The 22,119-nt window shown below is 28.5% G+C and overlaps 1 pseudogene; it reads left to right on the top strand.

Annotated features, from left to right (window-relative positions):
- The first annotated feature begins 571 nt into the window (after positions 1-571).
- LOC113382117 lies at positions 572-22,108 on the top strand (annotated as a pseudogene).
- Positions 22,109-22,119: the final 11 nt, after the last annotated feature.

Here is a 22,119-nt window from a genome sequence, read left to right as displayed (position 1 = left end):
AAAATAATGAATAGTTATCATAGGCTCTATACTCTTAAATTAGCTGAAACCAAACTGCATAGACAAACTTTGAAAGCAAAAACCCATTAATTTGCAAAAAAAAGGTTTAATTTTTGATTTTCCAGGAGGATCTGGAACTGATGACGCTGACATCACCGGATATTTAATACTCATCTGGAAATAAGTAATTTTCATAATTCCGTAATTAATTATACATTTTCATTTCAGTTGTTCAACAATTCTACTCTAGTCGCGTTATAGACGAATTCGTTTTTACGCGGGAACACCGCACTTTTGAAATGCAGTGTTCCATCTTTTTGTTGCTGATTTTATTGACTGTTGAAGCCTGGGTGGATGACCAGGGAAACGAATATAAACCAAATTCTACCGACAATGGTTAAAATATTATTTTTTTGTTATAATTCTTTGTTTAGAGTGCATGAAAGGAGAATGATATTATCCAGCTTCTTCATCCTGATGTCAAATATTATAAACTCGAATTTTTTGTCATTTATGTCTACTTTATTTATGGTTGTAAAGGGCTTAATTTGAATTATTTCTTTCTTATTAGTTGTGAACCAGTACTACGAGTCTCAGGTATATGATTTATTTGTAATCAAGGGCAACGCGGCGGTTTTCAAATGTCATGTACCATCTTTTGTGGCGGACCATGTTGATGTTTCTGACTGGGTTGATAGCAACGGTGGTCAATAATAGATAATGGAACTTATGGTGTGTAGGATGACTATAAAATTATTTTATCGTTATTACAGATTTAATTAAAAATTTTAAGTGGTGTAGGTTAAGAAGTTTTTCCATGATCCAACTAATAAAATTATATTGATTCCTTCTTATTACTTATTTGGACTTTTCAGGACAATGTTAATTTATGCTGTAATTAATGATACATTGTTAATTTCAGTGGCATCATCATATAATCGAAGCTTATATAAATTTGATTAAATAATTTTATAACATAAATATTTTTATTTTAGTTATTATCCTGAACCCTTATCCATAGATCTGACGGTCTGCCGATTATCCTAAAAGTCCTTTCTTCCGAAATGGCATGGAATGAATGATGTAGTTAGCTAGATAGTAAGCTTATTTATTTTATAAATTATTTTTATTATTATTTGTTATACATATCTGGGTTAGCTTGTTTACATTACTTTAAAAGAAAATATAATTACTTACTACTAATTACTTTAAAGAAATAATAAATAGAATAAATTTCGTTGAAAAATTAAATAATTTTGGCACTTAGTGGTAATAACTTCAAAATGTTAAAACACTAATATCAGAAAAAGTACAAATATTTATTGCTATTGATTACAATACATATTTTTTATCGGTTTTACAATAATAATATAAATTGTCGCAAACAAAATATAAGTTGTATAAGTCTATCAGCAAAAAATTACTTATAAATAAAAGTAAACTATCAGCAACATTTGATATCTAAAAACTCCTTCAATAAGTTTTTTATTTCCTAAACCAGTAACATTTTTAACCATTTACCAGTTGAATTTGGTTAATTTTTATATTCAAGGCTACAAAAATTTCACATCGTTTTGTGCGTTTAAACAAAATACAATAGATAAGTATTTTGAATTAGCATACCTTGCTCTTCTATGACATCAATTATCAATTACAAAGTCAATTAAAGCTGTTTTGTTTATTTATAAACTTGTAATGATATAACAAATTTTTGTTTTGCACGCATGTATATTGAAATAAAAAAGCTTTAGATTATTGCATGCGTAAAAAGGTTTTTGTACAATAATTATTTAATTTATAGTGTTGCCGAAAAATCATTTGGAATTTTGACTAAAAAAAACTGTATTCATAGTAGAAGCATTTGAGCACAATATTTTACTAGGTAGAGCCTTTTTAATTCAAACTTTATTAAAAACTTATTCTTTAATGCTGAAGAAATAATTACAAATAAACCGTAAGGTGTCAATTTTTTAATAAATGGCTAAATAAATAATGGAGAGTAAAATGCTTACTAAGTATAAAAACAATAAGTTGCATTATTATATTTTTCAATGGAACTATAACAACTTAAGGTAATTAATAAAATAAAATAAAATAAAATAGTATCAATCAATCAATCTGACGAATTTTACATTATTTTTTGTTTAAAGAACTTTGGTTAGCTTTACCGAAGAAATCAAGAACAAACTCCAAATGATTTTTTGTTTATTATGTCTCAATAAAATTAGTTTTTTTATTTTTCTTTATCATCTAAATTAAGATATCAATTGAAAATGGAATTAGTTTTTTAGAATTTTACTTAAAATATAACGTGATGGTAAGGATGGGGCACTCATAATAAATTATGTCACACTCTTATGTTATTTATCGATATTCCATATTAATAGACTTTTATACTTGTAGAAATATTTACAGTAAATTAGCGATTTCAAAATTAGTTTACATCCATTTAATTAATAAAGCCAACGTCGAACAAAGTATTTAAAAGTATTACAATAAGCGTCTAACTGTTTAATTTGAGACTTGATCATCTTGATTTCTCAGATTTCTTCAAAGTACATCAACTAAAAATTTTGTTCTAATATCAGAATTCTATTTTAAATTTTTTAATTAGCTTTTAACATATATTTAATCAGATTTTTGAAGTTCAAATATATTACATAATTTATAGATGCCTTTCAATTTTTGATCACGATCTATATTTTGTTGAGACATAACAAGCTTTTTAAACGCTAATGATAGTAACTATTTTTTAGTAATCCAAATTAAATTTATGTTAGAAACTAATTCTTTTTTTGACATTTTTAGATGGTAAATATTTAGTATTGCCATCTGGAGAACTGCACATAAGAGATGTTGGTCCTGAGGATGGTTACAAAACGTACCAATGTAGAACTAAACACAGACTTACTGGTGAAGACAAGATTAAGTGCAACCAAAGGAAGGCTGGTCATCACTGGTAAGTGGGCTAAATGTCCCAAAGGCATGGTTTAAAAAAATACTCAGTTTTTATTTGAAACTATTTAAACTATTGTGATATGACTACATTTTGACGATTTAGGAATGAAGTGTTTCGAAAATAGTCAATAAACTTGCAAAAAAAAACTTGTAGCATTTTCTAAGGATTGACCAACTGAATTATAATTTTTTTTTTATTATATGTATACCTGTATTTTTTTGTCGTAATTTTCACTGTCACATTGTTAGATTTTCTATGCTAGTTAACCATTTTTTATGTCTTTTAACTTTTCTAAAAATTTATGATTTGAAGTGTTGAAAACTGTTATTTTAACGAATGTCTGTAGATAATAGAGTTAAAGGTCTCAAGAAAATTTTAAAATACTATGGCCCTATAGAAAAGTGGTTTAAATATGAATAAAAATAAGTTAGAAATAATGGGCTATGTTAGAAATAATGGAGAAATTTCAAAATTCTGAAGTTACAATTCTAATTATGGTCAAATTTCAATTCTTATTGATTCAGGCGATTATTTGCTCACACAGGAAAGTTTTTGTTACTTCCCTTACTACAAATGCCACTACACCTAGTCGAATGGTCATCTTGTTCAATTTTCTTTTTAAAAAATAGTTAAAAAGTCGTGATCATGGAACCCATTTGTTGTTATTGTTTTTTTTTACATGATACTTGATTTTTACCTGATTTTTGGTTCCCCAATTCACTTTGCGTTGCTCCAATTTGCTTTCTAATTTTTGGAAAAGATTTGGCTGAACTACCTAAAGTCAGATATGGGTGAAATATTAAGGCAACAACTTAATATTTTTTTAAATGTTTGCAAGTTTTGGAAATATTAAATCACAATAGTTTAAGTAGAAACAAGTACTAAACGAGTTTGGCTTAATGATACTTACAAATAACTAGTGTATACTTAGATTAAGTTTTTAACTTAATTTAAGTATTCTGGTTGAACCTGCAAAATTTTTGAATAAAATAAATTTAATTTAATAAATGGTTATTTATTCATTTGCAAATATAATTTTTAGGTAGTTTAATAAATTATAGAATAACCATTCTTTATTACAGTAAAATGTTTATAATAAAATATTTTTTTATCATAAACATGTAGTGTCACATTAAATTTTTTTTGAGAATTATTTATCAAATTTTGCAGGTATTTAATTTTAACATTATCTACTTTAAAAACAGTGTTAAATGAGTTTAAAATTTGATCTGGAATCATTATTATACAATTACGAAAAAATTAAATCAACTTCGTGGTTTTATATTGCTTCATAATTATAACTTTACTCAATTACAAAAATTAATGGCTTTATTACATACAAAAACAAGCGACCTAGTGCACATAATAAAAAGTTGACTACATTTCAATTCATCATACTTCAAGTTAAAAACAATTTGCATTTATTAATATTTAAAACATATGTATTATGCTTTAAAATTGAGACGCAAAACGACCTTATATAGAGTAAATCATGTCGATGTCAAGGTTTTGATATACTCATTGTTTATTAAATGGATTAATTATTAATGCCGATAAGTTTACAAATGCAATTGTTTAAGAATAATTATATGGGATTACTAATGAAAACTTTCACAGCTAGGCTGTTTTTTCTTTCGTTCTGATAATATTGGTTTAAGACATAACACATTTTAATAAATTATCTGGAAGTTCCAGTTGTTTCATATTTTACCTAATGGGCAAATTGATAATGTGACTGTTATCATAATAATATGAAATAACAGTCTAAGATATTTCATTTTCAACAATTGTTTGCTTAGGTTTTCACTCTAATATTGTAATAGAATTTAATGAACGATAATTTACCATTAAATATATTTCACTAGAATTATTTAGTATATCGTTTTTCATACTAGTATCATTCAGACGTATTTTTTACTTGTATCATCAATAATTATTACTTAATATTTTCATCATTTAGTATTCAAATTTTATCCAGAGAGTTTTATTATTCGTTAGAAAAAAAGGACAAATAAAATTAATATTATCATAATATACCATTTAACACTGTTTATTACTTTTATACAATGAACATACAAAAGAAATAATTGCGTTGTATAAAATATGGTAGATTATTTCGTTAATTACAATTTTGTATTTAGTCATATGTTTAAATGTTGACAAAATTTTAGTTTTATATTACAGTTACATTTTTACAGATTGTTTCAAATTAGTTTTTTATTTAAACATATGACTAATTTTTTTGGGCAATAAAAATATCTGTTTGTTTTTTACTAGTAGTATTTTACAAATAAATCACAAATAAAATTATTTATATATATGATATAACTTTCATATTTTTATTGCTACTATCACACAAATAGTATATCATATGAATATACTTTTTAAATATGTTCAAATATATAATAATATTTAAAATTATTCGTTTGGTAATGAATTTTTTGTTATGTTTACTTATTTTAAACACCAAATATAAAGATTAAAGTCAATATAAAAGATTATCAATGTTAATCTACAATTAGTATAATTAAAATATGTATTTTAAATTTATTTATTATAAATGGAATCGTATTAAGAGTAATACTATAAAAGAAGACAAAAATTATGAATGATGTAGGAAAAAATCTTATTTATTTGGTGCAATATATCAAAGGCATTTAAAATCAGAACACTACATTCAATTATGTTTCTTATAAATTTCTTAAATAAATTTTGCAAGTATTTAATGTATACGATATATCACACTATTGTACAATTAATGCATTTATATTTTTTTCATTTAATCAATATATTATATTCAATCAATCAATCAATATATTTTTTCATTTAATCATATATTTTCATTTAATCAATATTTTCTGAAATTTCATTTCATTTTCATTAATATAATTTCAATTAATTAATATTCTGATAAAAGTACTTACTACTAAAAATCTCAAGCATATACAAAACTAAAGTCTTCTCTATTGCATATCAGAATCTTTCATCTTAGTTTCCTAGCACAAGTCTAAAATTCTTTTAATGTCGAATATCATATCTCACATAAAAATTAAATGAAAGTAAATATGTAAATTTTTAAAGACAGAATAATATTAAAATATTTATAGTTATTTTAGTAAATGTAATATGATTTTTAATAATATTGTATAAAATTTTTCGAAAGGGCAGTTTGAAAATTTGTCATTTTGATTTGTTATGATCATGAAAATGAATGATGTATTTAAACATGTTAATTAAAGTTTTAATTGAAAAGAAAATATTATTATATAATTTGAACATGTTAGAAAATATTTGTAGATTAGTCATATAACATCAAATGCTTATATCGCACGCTTATTGTACTTGTTTTGTAATGTTTTACCACAGTTCACTGTTTTCTCATTATCATCAAAACACTTCTTTTATGACGAATCATCATATGGAAATAATAATTGATAGAGATAATTATTGTAGAAAAATCATGTTGTAACTATGTCTAATTAATTCGTGTTACTAATTGGGAACTTGCATCAAAATTCAAGAAATTATTTCAATTAAATTATATTTATCTTGATAAAAGCTTAAAATAATATTTATTATTCTTGATAGGTATAAATAAGTAGCTTTAGGAAGTCGTCAAATGGGCTAAAAGAGATAAAAGTCATAAACTTTAATAACTTGCTCGAATACTCTTTTCGAAATAGAGGCTGATAAAGACAAAGACGCAAAGACTCCATAAAGTTCTATTTTTTAATTTGCTATTATTTTTGGAGTATTTTTAAATTAATTATTTACAAAGATTATTTCAACAGTATATCGTAACATTAAGGTATTTCAGAATTAGGACAAGATCTGAATTAAGGATAAAAGGGATAGTTATAATACTTCAAATGTCTTCATATACTTACCAACTTAGCACGAATGACTGCCATTTCAAATATAAATACATCATAAAAATAAAGACAAGTTTTTCATGCAAGTTCTCCATTTAATAGTAATTCTAATGAGTATTTAATCAAATGATTTATATTTTGAACTGTACTAAAACATTACTATTAGAATATAAGTGTATGTTTTTTTTTAAACAAATATATTCTGATGACTACAACAAGACCTAAGATCAGAAAATGTTTGTTCGCCACTGCCTGAATGTTGGGATAGGGTACCCGGCCGGCACTAAAGCGCGAATTAGTTTTTTTCTAATTATTTTCAATTTTTAAAATAAATAAACTTTAATTTTAAAATAAACAAGATTTTTAAAATAAATCATATTGATTTTTCCCATAATTTCAATTATGTTTCATTGATTGTTTATTATATTGTTGAATGGCATCTTTCGTTTTGATACTATATCATATGGAGGTAACTTTTATATGAGATTAAAATGTTGTACATTACCCTGTTTGAATAAATAAAATCTATTTTTAAATACATACATCCAAAAAGTACTGAGTATAACCAGTATTAATACACCGTTATAATTACCAAAATTATTGAAACAATAAGTTCCTTAAGACATCTATTCTTTCACATTATCGTTCGGATTTTTTTCGTGTAATTTCTTCGATTCTTATATTTTCTCTCAGCTATCATTTTGTGGCAGTCTATTCAAATTTAGTGCGACCGATTTTTTGTCAATACCCAATTTAAAAATGAAAAATATAATTAGAATATCAGTATCTGTACTATATTTTACCCAGAACCTGTTGCAAGTGTGTCACCACGTTTGACTGCTGGTGATACTACCAGAACGGCATCTGTCGGTAAAAGTTTTGGAACCACTTTGCAATGTCCAGCACAAGCTTTTCCCGTGCCTAAATTTAGGTGAGATATAGGGATTTGCTTGATGAGTTAGTTGCTTTTAGTTTATGTATATTTTGCTGGTCTTCTAATATTTTATATTACATACATCATTTCTATAATTTTTAATTTTGGAAGCCTATAACTTATCTCTACTTTTGGCTTGGCGTTATTAAATTTTTTGGGAGATTTGTTAATTTTGATATCTTTTTGAAAATAGAACCTGTTGCCAGTGTGAAACCAAAATTTCCAAGTCTGGACAAAAGTCGAACATTTGAATCCAAACAATTTTTAAGTGTGACGTTGCTATGTCAGGCACAGGCCTTTCCTGTTCCAGCTTTCAGGTGAAATACGTATATTTATAATAGAAACGTATGATATAGTTTATGCTTACAATTTTTAATATTTTCGTATCGTTTGATATTCAAATTATAATATTTTGGCATTTATGTAGAGCCAGTCGCAAGCGTTAAGCCGAAATTTTCCTCGAGCGATACAGGTAGATCATTCACTAGCAAAAGCTCCAAAAGTTTGACTTTGCTTTGTCCAGCCCAAGCTTTTCCCGTTCCGAATTTTAGGTATGTTCATAAATTTTATACAGAGAAATAACAAGTAATCTGAATAAAAGAGCTAGATAGTATTACCTTCGTATTTTTCTGTTTTTATCATAAAAATCTTTTAATTTTGTTGAGGCAGTGGCATATATGATACGAAACAAAATTTTAACTTCGGCTCTCATAAATATTTTTGAATCGTTGATAGAACCTGTCGCAAGTGTTATGCCGAAATTTTCATCTAGTGAAACTACAAAAGGATTTACCTCGAAAAGCAATCAAAGTGTCACCCTGTTATGCCCTGCTCAAGCTTTCCCAGTACCCTTATTTCGGTAGGATATGTTTCAAAAATAAAAATACTATAAACAATCTTCACATCCTTATTCCAACATTTCTGGGTTTGGTTTAGCATAGTACTTATATAAAAAATATGCCAAATTCGTAACTTTAAATAATTACCAGAACCTGTCGGGAGCGTTATGCCGAAATTTTCTTCAAGCGACACAACAAGAGGTTTTACAACAAAAAGTGAAATGAGTGTTACGTTGCTATGTCCAGCTCAAGCTTTTCCAGTACCTTTCTTTCGGTATGATTTTTTTCGTAGAACCTAATCTTAATTCCAACATTCTGGTTTTGTCAAAAAACTATTATATTTGAATCTTAGATTTGTTTTGATTAATGTATAGAACCAGTTGGAGTGCGTGCTCCCAAATTTTCAACTGACAATCGCGTGAATTCGTTCCTGAGAAATTCGAAAACGAGCTTTGCATTACTATGTCAGGCCCAGGGATTCCCAGTCCCAAGTGTGAGGTAGATTAATCCAAAATATAATAGAATTATAAAAACTATTTTTGATGAATTGTTGCTTGAATTTTCTTCATGAATATTGCTATTGTTATGAATATATAGAGCCAGTTGGTGTGAAGAAACCGACTTTATCTAGTGATGCGACTAGTATATCCTATACACGTCATGTAGGACACGGGTTTGGTCTACTGTGTCAGGCTCAGGCTTTTCCTGTACCTAGATTCAGGTACTCTTTAGTAACTAAATTGGCTCTTATTTGCAATGTCCGTAGCTTTTGTAGGAAATGGTATTTTTGCTCTTTCTTTGCTATAGTTTGAAGAATGTGATAATACGAAGGAAACTTCTTAGAAAACAATGTTATCAATTTATAATATCATGACAAAAATCAGTACGTTGGAGCAGCGACTTGCACTTCAGTTTTTCTATGATTAATGAATATTATAGCGCTTTATTGCTGGCCATATTTCATTCACATAGTCGGCAAAATTCGTTCAGTAACTAAAATATAATAAATATATTAATTAATCATTACACAGAGCCTGTTGGTAGCAAAGCACCTACATTTTCAACAGACGTAAAAAGATCTTGGATAGAACGGCAAGCAGGCCATAGCTTTGCTGTATTATGCCCTGCCCAAAGCTTTCCTGTTCCTTCATTCAGGTGCTCTATTTTTTTGCTATTAACAAAAAATATATATGCCAATTTCATAAAGCTTTAAATCTAAAATCCAATTCACATTAATTTAGTGTCGGTTCTGGTATACCGGTAAAGAAATACATTTTTAATTATATTGATAATATTTTTTTTTCTGATAAATAATTTAGAGCCCGTAGGCGCAAAAGCTCCAACTTTTTCATCTGATTCCAAAGGCAGTATTTTTGTGCGCTCGGTAGGACACTCTTTTGCCTTACTTTGTCAAGCTCAAGCGTTTCCCGTGCCTAGCATAAGGTAATAAAATTGATGAAAATATTATTTATTATATTTACCTTCATAATGCACAAACATTTTACTATATTACTTAACATCCGATGCAAGAGGTAGCTACTTTTTTTATAATAGACTCAAAAACAAGATTTTGAAAAATCTACATGATTAATTTGCACGTATACATTGATTGAATTTTATACATTTATCCCAACGTTTAAGCATGGAAAATACAATTCGAAATTGAAAATTCAGTGTAGTTACATCATTATTCAAAAAATTACTATAGAACCTGTTGGTGCCAAAGCTCCCACTTTTTCTTCGGACTTTCAAAGCTTTACAATCAAACGCGCAGTCGGTCAAAGTTTTGGCATGCTATGCCAGGCTCAAGCATTTCCAGTACCTATATTCAGGTAAATGATAAGTAGATATTTAAGAAAAAGGCCCTGGTTAAATATCCCAGCATTCGGTGTATTTCCAAATAGATTATCAATTAGATTTTAAAACTTTGAGAATTATTTGCTAGAGCCTGTAGGCGCGAAAGCTCCAACGTTTTCGTCTGATTCTTCAAGCTTTACGTACAAGAGAGGCATAGGGCAAAGTTTTGGCATCTTGTGCCAGGCCCAAGCGTTTCCCGTACCAGCATTCAGGTATAGATTGAAAAAATAACTTTATTTTTTGGGGTCTCACTAGTTTAATCAGCAATACTTTAAAAGCTTGAAATAAATGTATTTTATTATTCATTTTAATAGCACCGGTCGGTGTGAAAGCTCCGAGCTTATCATCAGATTCGCATATATTTTCATACACACGGCATATTAATCAAAGCTTTGGACTCTTGTGCCAAGCTCAGGCCTACCCTGTGCCAACATTCAGGTAAACATAAGTGAATTAAGAATCATTTGCAATTAAAATTATTTTAATATTTAATTGTAATATCATAAAATCGATGTAAAGGTATATTATTTTTTATATCTGCGTTTTTTCTATAATTTTTAAACAGAACCTGTAGGGTCGAAACCACCTACATTTTCCACTGAAGCCATGAGTAGCACATTTAGAAAATCGTCCGGTCAAAGTTTCGGTTTACTTTGCCAAGCACAGGCGTTTCCCGTTCCTTTATTCAGGTAGATCGGCAAATATTTCAGTAGTCTTTAAAAATTTGCACACATGCTATAATTATAATTATAATTGTTTTTCTTATTGCGTTATGTTTTTCGGAAACGCATAGAACCAGTCGGATCAAAAGCACCAACATTTTCTACAGAAGCTAAAAGCAGCACATTTCAAAAATCTTTGGGTCAAAGTTTTGGCTTACTTTGCCAGGCCCAAGCGTATCCCGTCCCAATATTCAGGTAGATCTGTAAGCGGATATAATGGCATTTAGCAAAATAATATTTTTGTTTATTATGATTTGCATAATGCTTTCACATTTTATGATTTCTTAGCTCCGGTTGGCGCAAAAGCTCCTACTTTTCCATCTGATTCTAAAAGTAGCACTTTCGTCAGACATATTGGCCAAAGTTTTGGTTTATTGTGTCAGGCTCAAGCGTTTCCTGTACCAAATTACAGGTACTTAAAAAAAGCGTTTATTTTTACTTATTTAAAAATTGTTTCGGTCTTCTGGTACTGTTTCCCAATGGCAGTGTAATAAAAAAATAATACTTAATATATTATTATAAATATATTTTAAATAAAGAACCCGTTGGACCACGACCGCCTAAATTTGCCTCTGATGATAAATTATCTTCGTTTGTTCGACATTCTGGACAAGATTTAGAATTGCCTTGCCAAGCACAAGGTTTTCCAGTACCGAAATCTAGGTGATTCTCTTTCGATTTTTAGATTTACTTGATTGATTTTTTAAATTTTTATTCAGTCTATCCATTTTATTATTTCATTTCGGTTATTTTATTCTGTTCATCCACTAAGTTTGTGTAAATTAAGTCTGAATTTTGGTTCAGGCCAAATCTTTTTATATAGATTTTAAATTGCTTTCATTTTTTATAAATGTTATTGAAACCGATTGCCATATTTATGTAAATATGAATATTTAATTATTTGAACTTGGACCAATATAAGTGATCTATTTTTGAATTACTTTTATTAATCAGTTGATACAATAAGTTTTAGGACAAATATGAAAATTTTCAATAAATTTATTTTGAATCTAGGAGCATAAGTTGTGTTCTTTGTTCTTACTATTGGCGGTTTGATTATAACCAGAGAGACAAAAAATTAAAGATAAAAATTTATCAAATTCTGGAGCGCTTTGATTATTTTTTTCTATAATAAATTTTATATTGGTTGTTGGCTGAATTGGAGTACGTCCGTGATATAAAGCAAAATAGTCATTTATGTGTCCTTGGCACCTTAAAATTCTTTTACATTTGGGCACTGGTATTGAACTTAATTATATACAATAATTCATCTAAAGCAGTTAGTTTGAATCTATATTTTATTGTTAATAGCTCCAGTTAGTGGAACTGCGCCGAAAGTATCATCATCCTTCAAATACAATGTACTAGAAGTTCGGGTAGAAAATTCTGTGGCACTATTTTGCCAAGCCCAAGCTCATCCTTTGCCCAGTTTTAGGTAATTTTCAAAATATTCAGTGCAATTATATACACATTATTTCAAACATTGCTTTGGAACCTATTTGGGTCTAAGTTTTTGCATTTTATTCCGACTTTTAAAGCTTTACAATCAATCTCTGAGTCGGTCAAAGTTTTGGCATGATATGCCAGTTTAAATAAATTCTAGTCATTTTATGAATTTTCCTGATACGCCATATTACATCCTAAGGGAACATAAGGGCAGTGGCTTTAACTAGCATTTATAAGCTGTATTTATAAAAGCTTTATATATATTCTTAGAACCCACAAATAATATCGGTCCGAGAATAGTTGGCGAAAGATCTTTGGGAAAACTTATATTGGGCCGTGTTGAACAACCTGTCTATCTAATGTGCCAAGTCGTTGGGTATCCAGTACCATTCTTCAAGTAAGATTTAATTTATTACTATATAAAGGATTTGTTATACAGGATTCTGAGTATTACGGATATAAATTATAGGATATAATTTTTTTCACAAACAATAAAGTAGATAAATAATGTGGCCTTGTAGTATGACCTGAGCTCGACTGCCAACTTGCAACATCATATGCAACAAGTATTATACAAAAGCTTCATGCTGGGTTTGGTCGTGTTTCCATGCAGAATTGGCCCCACCCTGGAATTTAAATGATTTTCAAAAAAATCCCCATTTTTCAACTCCCCAACACATTATTTGACCCAGATATAATTGAAAATATGCGAAAGTAACTTTTTGTTGCAACTGTAAAAGATATCGATAAACAAATAACGCAATTTTATTCAATCGGTGTGGACTATATTATTAATAACAAATATTGTTAAATAATTATTTGTTAGTCTATGAAAAGGTAAAAACAATTTTTTGTTTCAAATTTTCGGGTAGTGTGGACTAATTTTTAATTAGCATCATTAGAATGGCTATTCGTTTTTCTTATGCTATCCAAAATTTAGTTTTAGTCCATGTGGTAGACCACATTTGCAATGAATTTTTGTTTTGAATTTTAGGACTTTCGGGTACACGGTTGAAAGTAAAAATCTATGTTTTAAGACGTTGACTCACTTTAGTACTTGCAAAGCTCAAATATATTAAAATATCGTTCTGAGTTGTAAGATGCATCCAGGCATTGGTTTATTTTTCTTTTACCAGGTTTAATTACTTATTCGCTTTGCCACTTGTAATAATTGTAATGCATGACGGTCATAATTTCGATAAAATTTTTGATCCAGTTCACAAATTATATACAATATATTTTTAATTATCATACAGCTCCAACAAATAACATCGCACCTAAACTGATGGGCGATAAATTTGGTTGGAAGATTATCCTTGGTCGTGAAAACAGCCTAATTAGTATCATGTGTCAAGTCGTGGGATACCCTGTTCCAATATTTAAGTGAGTTTCTTGAACAAACTAATTTATCATATTTTAATTTATCGTTGCTTGTTGCGAATTAAAATATGTAAAAGAGCCTTTGTTTCGTAATTGATTTTTTCTAACTACAAAGACGTTATTATTAATTTTGGCTCTGTATTTTCAGAGCCAACTAATAACTTAGCACCAAAACTAGTAGGCGAACGAACTCCGTGGAAAATACTTACTGGAAAACTCGGTTCAACACTGTTTGTCTTGTGTCAGGTTGTCGGATTTCCTGTACCTAGATTTCAGTAAGTTTTTCAGCGATATTTTAATAAAATTTGAATAAAAAGTAAAAGAAATAAAAAAAAAATGAAAATGCACTATTCCGCTTTCTTTCGTTTGTGCCGATCGCCCTTTAAGCTCAACATAAAGGCAATTATCTTTAGAATTAATTATGATTTTTTTTTTAAATTTTGTTAGAACCAACTAGCAATATAAAACCAAAAGTACCCGAAAAAAGTACGAGGGCGGCGAAATCGTATTTTCGCATTCTGGAAAATCAGTATTTCTAACTTGTCCCGTAGTAGGATTTCCAGTACCGTTCTTCAAGTGAGTTATATAGTTTGATAACCATAATTTTGCATTAGTTTGCTCTGTACTTCCAACAGTAAAATGTAAAATTATTAGTAATATAGCTACACTTATAGTTACAATATTTCATTCAATGTTAAGAAAATGATATAACATCAATGATCAAGTAAACTTTAAACCCTATTCCACTGAAAGGCACTGGCATTACATACAACGTATTTATATATGTTATTTTTTCAATTTTCATTATTTATGAAAATATTGCAGAACCCACGAGTAATTTACCTCCAAAACCAATAAATGACAAAATTGGATTTAATAAAATACGGAATGATGTCGGAGAAAATGTTGCTTTGGTTTGCCAAGTTGTTGGCTTTCCTGTACCTTACTTTAAGTAAGTCTAAAAATGTTTAGTAAAAACTAATTTTATACATGCGGTTTAAAAATTCTACTAAGAAAAAAGACAATCTTTTTATTGAATATTTAACATAGATCAAAGTATATCTTCCGTAAAATATATTTGTGTTAGAATCAGCGAAATTTTATTTTAATTATGCGCATTAATGATTTTGTACACATAATATAAATAGTATATTTTATGTATTTTCATATTAATTAGTTATGAAATTCTCAAGCAAGCGTTTTTATTCTACTTACACAATATCATTTAACATCTATTGAATAATATCTATCGATGAATAGGTTTTTGATTTACATGTGTCTTGCACTCGCTCTAATCTCATGCATTAATCAATTATATTAATAGGAAACGAATATATTAAATTCAGAATTTTATCGTCGATATGATCATATAATTGAAAAAGAGGCTCAGATAAATATATATTACATTTATTTAACATAATAATGTACTCGATTATAAATGTACAAATGTTTTCAAGTAACAAGTTTTTCTTTCCCGCTTTTTGGATAATATACATATGTTCTATTATACTTGTTCAATTTATATTAAATTCTAACTCATTAAGCAATTTTTTTTAATCAATTCTAAAACTTGTCTTACGTCTTCAGCAGACAATGCTTCAACCGAATCAAAAATTTCACTAATTCACTATTTTTTACAATATTTTTGTAAATAGATCAATCTAAAAATGTAATAATTTATTTTTTGTTATTGCCTATTAATTATAATTATCAAACTCATAACAAGTTTTGATATTGAATTAAATATACTAGGACCACCAAATAATAATATATCAATGAAAAATTGAGTTTCATGTTACATCAAAATATATACTATCGTAGAAAGTACTAAAATAAGTAAATTTGGCGGAATTATTCTCTTATTATTGTTATATCTGATAAATAACATATTATTACGAATATTATACTTATGATTTTTTTGAATTTATTTTTATAATTGTGCTAATAAATTAATCTCCAATCATTTATTTTATTTATGGTATATTTACTACATTTTTCATTGAAGTTTGTCGTTGTGAAGCATTGTGTCAAAAATCAGGCCGTGGCGATGAAAATTAATTCCTTTGATTTACACTCGAATAATTAATTGGATAAACTTTTCCAGAACCAACGAGCAATATTGCTCCCAAAGCTTTGAATGACAAATTCGGTTTCAACAAAGTGTCTAACCGATTTGGCACCCCGGTTGCTTTAGCTTGCCAAGTAATTGGCTTTCCAGTGCCATATTTTAAGTAAGTCGTGATTAGAAAAGAAAATCTTAATTAAATTGTGTATTATGATTATTGGGACACCCTTATTTACCTTGCTATCGGGCAGTGGCGATATCATTAAATTCTAACATATTTGTAAATGGAAAATATTTAACATTTGTAGCTCCAACAAGTAACATTGCTCCAAAAGTACCGGGTCAAAAGTATGACGGAGGAAAAATTGTGACGATCAAACAAAATTCCAATGTTTATTTATTATGTGAAGTTGTCGGTCATCCCGTGCCTTATTTTAAGTAAGATTTCTCTAAATATCCAAAATATATTCAAAATTGATAATTGAGAATTAATGCCTATTATAATACGTAGCATATTCAGATAGATCGAGGGTTTACATTACGTGTTCATTCCATTCAGAATCTTAATATTATATATTTAAATGTTGGGTATAACGTAAGTATATTTATTATATTATTTATTGGTGAAAAATATAAGTTCTTAAAATATTTTTATAAAGGAATTCGAAATTTTCGGAGCTGTCTTATCTTTCAAAATTTATTTTTTTCATTTATTATTGAAATCAAAATCATATTTAATCAAATCAATTCAAAATTAAGTTTTTCATTTATTATTGAAATCCAAATTTGAATTAATATATTTTCAGTTATTTTTCCAGGTGTAGATGCACGGAGTTAGAAGTAATTTTAATTGCGTTTTGTGGATTTTTTAAATAAATGTATATATAAATATATAATTTAAAATTACCTTTGAGTGCAGTGTGTTTTAAATAACCTGTAAAAATATTGATTCCTAAAATTTTTTAATCGCGTCTTTTTCGATGTTGTCTTTTTCGGTTGTCTTTTAGTTAGTAACTCAATTATTTGTATCAAAATAAGTTGGCTTTTGTTGCGGTGCTTATTTTTTGTGAGCCTGTATTTGCATTAGAATTTTGATCTTGCGATTCCCACACTTCATGAAGTTGACAAAAAAGATTTCAAAATAATTTTTAATTTTATAAAACTGTCATCACTATTTTTTAGAAACGATCTGTCAAAACTGAAGGAGTTGGTAATCTTTAATGCATGTTAAATTTGGGATAAAATAACTAGCTGTGAGCGCTTTTTCTGTTTTATTGATCATTCCGTGCATCTCGCTATAAATTATTTTCACCGCATTTTTATTTGGCTATATATATTTAAAATTCACACACGATTGACAAATTTCTTAAAAAAGTGTTATTTACTAAATGCTAGTACTTCTTCAAAGTTAAGCACGATTAGTTTCAATAGTATACACTCTATCTATCAGTTGATCATAGTGTATTTCAAGTAAATTGATATATCGACAAATTTTCTATTCAAATGTATTACTCATCTAAATTTTGTCAAATCGTGTGTGAAGATTACTAAAAAGTATAAAGTTGTAACTATTCTTTTCTATTCTTCTACAGGTGGTATAAGTTTATCGAAGGAAGTACAAGAAAACAAGCAGTAGTTTTAGACGACAGGGTAAAACAAGTTTCTGGAACATTGATCATCAAGGAAGCGGTTGTGGAAGATAGTGGAAAATATTTGTGTGTAGTCAATAATTCAGTTGGAGGCGAAAGTGTGGAAACAGTTCTAACAGTAACGGCACCACTAAAAGCCCACGTTGAACCAAGAAGTCAAACAATCGATTTTGGAAGACCAGCCGTGTTTACTTGCCATTTTACTGGAAATCCTGTAAGAACTGTCAGCTGGATGAAGGATGGGAAACCTATTGGACACAGTGAAGCAGTACTTAGGTAGTTTTCAAAAATTTATATAATATAATAAAATAATGATTTTTGTTGATAAATGAATTACAGTATTAGATTAGATTATCACGTTTTTGTCATCTACATATATATAAAAATAAGTCGGGTTTTCCTTCCTGACGATATAACTCTAGAACGCACGAACCGATTTCGGCAATTTTGCATTTGTTAGAAAGGTCTCGGGCTCCGCAAGGTTTATAGCTAACAAAATTAGTGGCATCGTGCCTTGATTTGCTGGAACTTCACGCACCGTAATTAAAAATTCGAGTAATGACATTAGTGAGAATAATCAGAATTACGCTTGGTTAAGTCAACGAGCAATTCTTGCCGCAAAGAATAATGATGTACACGCACTGAATTTCACCATTCAATCAAAAATTGCTGGCGATTTGGTGACATACCAATGATTCCATTTGACTTCAAACGATTGCAATTTCCAGTGTGCCTTGCGTTCGCAATAACAATTAACAAGTCGCAAGGCGAATCGCTTAGAGTTTGCGAGATAAATTTCAAATTGGGCAGTTAAACGTTGCCTGTTCACGAGTTGGGAAACCATCCGCTTCGTTTCTGTTAACGTCAGACCAAAAAACAAAAAAATTGGTTTACCAAAGAGCACTTTACTTAGAGAAGAAACGAATAATTTGCGGATTCACTTTCATTTACTTAGAGAAGTTCAACTAAAAAAACACTTGATTTTTGTAATTGAAATAAATTCATTAATGTCGTGTAATAAAATCAAATTTTTCTTTTCAAATATAAAACAAACAAAATTTTTTTTATCTTTCTCACGAAACCATCTGGTGGCAAAACGAAGTTTGTCGGGTTGCTAGTATTACATAAAAATTAATTTTTTACCTTTGCCTTAAGGTAAAAATGCCTTAGAATTTACTGTTTTGAAATTTTGACGCGTCCTATTACTCCTTACTTTATTAAATTTTTGTAATTAAACCAAAATAAGATTTTTATCTAGCATGTTTCTTCACTGATATCTTTTCAGCAGCTTTTAAATTGTGTAATAAGCTTAGGACTATTTGCAAAAGTGGAAATTTTTTTTAGACTATTTGCAAAAATGTGAATGAATTATTTTGCTCTTTTCTGCGAGTCCTTATTGAGATACATCAAAAAGTTATTCAATTATTTTATTATTAATAATTAATATTAATTTTACTGGTTAATGTAATCTCAATAAATCCAGTATCATTCAAAATCTGTTTATGGTTGATAATTTAATTAGCAAAATTATTATTAAAAATAATCTGTTTAATAAAATAAACAAAACTAATGACTATGGCATTAAAGATCTCACTGCTTTATTATTTATAGCTAAATATAATTCTATAAATATTCTGTTTCTATCTAATTTTTGACATATATTTTCACGAAATTTTTTGTTAGCATTTATAATATGAAAAGTCCATAATAAATAAAATCAATAGTTTATGATTTTGCATTAAATTTATTATTTTTATTTTCAAGAATCGATTCGGTGAAAAAGAAGATAAAGGCATGTACCATGTTTCATTCGTAACGAACAAGAAAGTGCGCAAGGCAGTGCTGAGCTTAAACTTGGAGGAAGATGTAAGTATTATTGCAATACTGTTTATGAATTCATGAAAATATTGGTACTATAATTTATTTATTCTCCTACAGTCGAACCACCTCAGATAAGACATTCTTTTCCCGAAGAGACTATGCAACCTGGTCCATCAGTATTCCTTAAGTGCGCCGCAACTGGTAACCCTACACCTGACATTACATGGGAATTGCATGATAAACGAATTGTAAACAATGATAGGTAAAATTTATTAGTAAAAATTGAATTAATAAATTCTATAATAATTCTAATTAAACTTTTATTGTTTTACAGGTATCAGATAGGCCAATATGTTACCGTCAACGGCGATGTTGTATCTTTCTTAAATTTACTTCAATTCATACAAATGATGGAGGACTTTATAAATGTGTGGCTACTAGCAAGGTATGCATATTTTTAATATAATCTTTTTAAATAATCGTAAACTGTATTATTAATATTTTAATTAAAACAGGTTGGATCAGCATCCCATGCAGCCAAAATCAATCATGTTTATGGTGCACCTTATGTTCACGACATGGAGAAGAAAGCTATTGTTGCCGGTGAAATTTTGCAAGTGACTTGTCCAGTGGCTGGATATCCTATTGAATCAGTTTTTTGGGAACGAGGTACAGTATATGAAATGGATAAAAAAGTTTCTAAGTTTGACAAAATTTCAACAAATAGTTTTGAATACACGAACTTAATAAACCATGCTTTGCAAAGTAGCGGAAATTTACTTAACTTCTGATTCATTGGGATGTTAACGTTATATTCTAAGGTTATTCTCAAAATTTCTTACGACGAAAAAATGGATTCAAATTAACATCTTGCGATCAGAACCACGTGTTCTTTGATCCTAATTTGCTTGCATTCTTAATCAGTTATTTTCTGCGAGAGGACGAAAACTAAATACGTTATTCTTAAAATTGATTTATTTTCAGATGGAAGACAGCTCCCTATTAACAGAAAACAGAAGGTATTTGCCAATGGAACATTAATAATCGAAATGTGGAAAGGAATTCTGATCAGGCAGTCTACACATGTGTTGCAAAGGAATGCCCAAGGATACACAGCCAGAGGAACTTTGGATGTTCAAGTTATGGGTAAGTTCAAACTCTAATATTCTGATTAATTCGGTGATATACAGCAATTTTTAAAACAAATAAAAAGCAACAATTTTATATTCACAATATTAAAACATTTTTTTAGGAATCATACTATTAGTAATATAGTTTAACTTTTTCTATCTAAAGTACTAATAATAAAGTATATATTATTATCGTATAGAAGGCGTGTAAGGATCTATAATTATTTATTATTAATTTTTCACTTAAATTATATTAATGATGATATAGGGACCAATTCGCCGCATAACAGAAAGATGTTATGGCAAGGTCATGTTATGAAGAACTGCCCATATTAATATATCAGGCATATTTCTCAGGTTGTCATATAGAAAACCTAACCCAGAAACCGCACAAATGTCAAAAAAAACGGTTTTAGATGACATGATCTTTCTGACCCAGCTTCATAACATACAAGTGACGTTGCAGTTTATGTTGTTAAACGCGCGAATGCACAGCAAAATACATGACATTTTGACAGTATTCAGTATGATTGAGTAGCATAATGTATCCAAGTTGGACGGTAACATGGCCTTGCCATAACATTGGTCTGTTGTGCGGCAGAATCGGTTTCATAATTATTTTTTTTTTCTTTTACAATTTTATGAGTAATGGCATAAATCATGATCAAGGTTTACAGAAAATATTTAAATTTATTTTATGTTTTATATTCTCTGTGCTGTATACAATCGAACATATTTTTGTGGATACTTAATAAATACTCTTTCAAAATTTTAGTTTATTGAATAAAATTTATCTCGCCTGATTGAGTAAATTATTGATTGATATATTATATCAGATTAAAAGTAGAACGGTTTTAATACTTTTGAATATTATTTATTATTCTTCATTTTAAATTTGAATTTCAAAGTTGCGCACTCTTGAGTAATTTTATTTTTTAGAGTATTTTATTAAGTCATTTTGATTATACATATATAAGAGTTGCAAAACCTACATTGGTATTGAATGCATTTCAGTATGCATTACCCAATTTTTTGGCAACTCTGATATCATTTTGTTTACAGGATTTTTTCAGGCGATTCGATTGTTTTATGTATTTTATTTTATGTAAATAGATGATGTATTTAGGTTGCAGCAGATAAATGTAATGGAGGTAAGTTATTATTGACTGCTTGTATTTATTTGTAGTTTTTGCTAGGATATACATGTCTAAGCAAGAGCAGTTTGAACTGAAAAATTTCGATCGGCTTCTACTATGTATTTTATTTGATTTTAAGAATAGTTTTCTGAACCACACAGATTAAGAAAACATATTGACTAGTGAAAGTTATCCCGAATCTATTAATTGATATTAAAATATCTTTTACTTGACGGCATATACTATTTAATCATTCTGATTTTTATAGTAGCCCCACAAATTGTACCATTTGATTTTGGTTCTGATGTC

This window comes from Ctenocephalides felis, unplaced genomic scaffold (genome assembly GCF_003426905.1).
Source record: "Ctenocephalides felis isolate EL2017-DRISC unplaced genomic scaffold, ASM342690v1 CF-g0.4_SCAFFOLD_03286, whole genome shotgun sequence".
Lineage (NCBI taxonomy): Eukaryota > Metazoa > Arthropoda > Insecta > Siphonaptera > Pulicidae > Ctenocephalides > Ctenocephalides felis.
Note: the sequence above shows the minus strand (reverse complement) of the source record. Positions and strands in the feature narration are given on the sequence as shown.